Raw genomic sequence first — 2752 nt, 5'->3', positions numbered from 1 at the left:
CAAAGTACTCACTTGCTTGTCCCTGGCTATTGTCTTGGCCAGATTTCTTGCATGGAGAGGAGCGTTGCGATGACAGCCCCGGAACCTCCGCAATGGTGATAGCAGCCTCACGAAGATAGGAGTTATCCTGGTCAGCTGTTCCTGTGGGAAATGGAGTCCCATAGATACTGATGAACCACAAACCGCTTCCGCCATCAACCACTAGAAACCATTTGTTGTACTCATAGGCCAGAATGGTCTTGTACTACATATTTTGCATTTTGCTTGGAATTTCTGTATCAAGTTGGTGCCTCATCAGCTAACAGTAATCCTGGGGCTGGTGAGCACAAGGGCCATTTTCTGGGAAATTTATATCCTGAAAATCCGGTCGCGACAGTTTGTGCCTGTCGCGCCAGGCCTGATGGTCATCTTCTCGCATTCAGGCACGCCCCCTTGATCCGTAGATTTATCTAGCTTGGCCTGCTCTATTGTCCAGGTCCTGCCGTAAGTCGTAGGTGTATCCTGGGGCCGCTATCTCTCTGCCTCTACGGCGAGGTGGTGCGGATTGCTATTTGGCATAGGTGGCCGCTTTATCTCATCCACGCGGTAGCCAGTCTGGCTCATCAGCACGGTCATGTCTTGATGGTATGGGCTCGACGGCCTCCTCGTCAAATTGTGGTAATAGCCTATGCTTCAGGTAACTCTTTGTTGGGCGTTGAAGGTCGTACTCTTCGGCCGCTAGGACCTAGGTCCATCTGTCATTGAGTGTATCCTGTTCGGCTTGGAGCTGTTGCTGCTTCTTTTTCAGGCTTCTCGCAGTGGCGATCAGCTGGCGCTTAAAGCGTTCTTGCTCGAGGGGTTCCTCAGGCACGATGAAGTCTTCGTCGCCGACGCTCACATCATCCTCAGAAGGTGGTAGATAGTTAGTATCCTCCCAGTCCTCGTTCCCAACTGGATCATCGGGGTTAACTTGCCCATCCTCCCGATCATCCTGTTCAGATGTTGGCTCGACAGGGGCTTCGGGGTCTTCGGCGTTTTCCGGAGTGTTATTGTCTTTGGTGCCGGTATTACTGTCTTTTTCGCGACGAGATTTTGATTGGCGCCGTTGACGTCGGCGCTTTGGAGGTGCTTCAGCAGGCTTGTCTTCAACTAGATCCTTCTTGTCGTCGTCATCCTCTTTGGGTGTGTCCACCATATACACATCATACATAGAGGTGGCCGTCCAACGTCCGGTGATCGGCGGGTCTTGGCCTTGTTTGTCTCCGGCATCGTCGTCCATGTTGTCGATGTCTTCGGAGGCGTAGTCCAGCATGTCGGTTAAATCTTCGACAGTGTCTATGAAGTGGGTGATGGGTGGGACGTAAAATTCCCCACTCTCAGCCCCTAGTCCGGGCTGGGCGTAGTTCGGAAGTGATTCCTCTGTAATGGCGAGGGATCGCATTAAGTCCAGGGCCTCGTTTAAAAGCAAGGTTTGGACGGGGAGACGAGGGTCCGCGAGTCTGACCGGGCGAAGGCCTCCTGGGTCTCGGTAGTGTAGTTTGCGGCGGAGAGTCCTGTGGTCTCCAAACTCCCATCTTCGGACATGATGGTTTGCTCCGGATCCAAGGTCAGAGCGGTGGTCGGGGTCGCGAACCATTCGAAGATCAAGTCTCCTAGGATATCAGCGACATAGTTCAGGTTCCCAAAACTGATCTGATGACCAGGGGCGTAGCTATCGATCTGTTCGAGGTGGCCATTTGAGTTGGCACGCAGAACAAAGCCGCCGAATACAAAAATATGACCAGGGAGGAAAGCTTCCCCAGAAACGGCATCGTTGGAGATTATCGAACGAGCCATCGAACCTTCTGTCGAAGGCACAGAGGAACTCTCAATAAAAGCACCAATGTCGGTGTCGAAACCGGCCGATGTCGGGTAGGGGTCCCGAACTGTGCGTCTGAGGATCGAAGGTAACAGGAGGCAGGGAACACGATGTTTTACCCAGGTTCAGGCCCTCTTAATGGAAGTAATATCCTACTTCCTGCTTGATTGACTTTGATGAGTATAGGGGTTACAAGAGTCAATCTACCTCGAGATTGTAATGGCTAAACCCTAGATGTCTAGGCTGTATGATTTGTGTTAGCCTCTACAGACTAATCCCTTCCGGTTTATATAGACATCGGAGGGGCCTAGGGTTGTAGAGAGTCGGTTTACAGAGAAAGGAAACTACACATCCGTACGCCAAGCTTGCCATCCACGCAAAGGAGAGCCCCATCCGGACACGGGGGAAGGTCTTCTGTCTCGTATCTTCGCGGCCAATCAGTCCGGCCCATGTAGTATAGGCCGGCTCCCCGAGGACCCCATAATCCAGGACTCCCTCAACTGGGCGTAGTTCGTAGGTGATACCTCCATGATGGCGAGGGATCACATTAACTCCAAGGCCTCGCTTAAGAGCGCAGGCCGGACTGGGAGCCGAGCTCCTGCGGGGCTAGGCGCGGCGGATTCTACCAGGCTGTGCTCACCTGACGCAGACCTTGAGAGTTCGGAGTAGGTATCCAGAGGCGAGTTTGGCTCTCTGATGACTGGGAGAGCCCGGCTTGATCCCAGGCTCGCCGAAGACATAGTTGCCTCCGGGTCTCTGGATAAGAGCTCCATAGGAGAATGGAGTCCAGTGGGTTTCAGAAACCCTTCTTTGGATGAAGTGGCCCGCTCTGGATCTAAGGCTAGGGAAGGGATGATAGGTTGTCCTTGAACGGTGCCTCATGATGGATCCGACGAGTTTCCTTCGGTGGTCGAG

This window comes from Triticum urartu, chromosome 7A (genome assembly GCF_056163025.1).
Source record: "Triticum urartu cultivar PI428250 chromosome 7A, HENAU_Tu73, whole genome shotgun sequence".
NCBI classification, from domain to species: domain Eukaryota; kingdom Viridiplantae; phylum Streptophyta; class Magnoliopsida; order Poales; family Poaceae; genus Triticum; species Triticum urartu.
Note: the sequence above shows the minus strand (reverse complement) of the source record.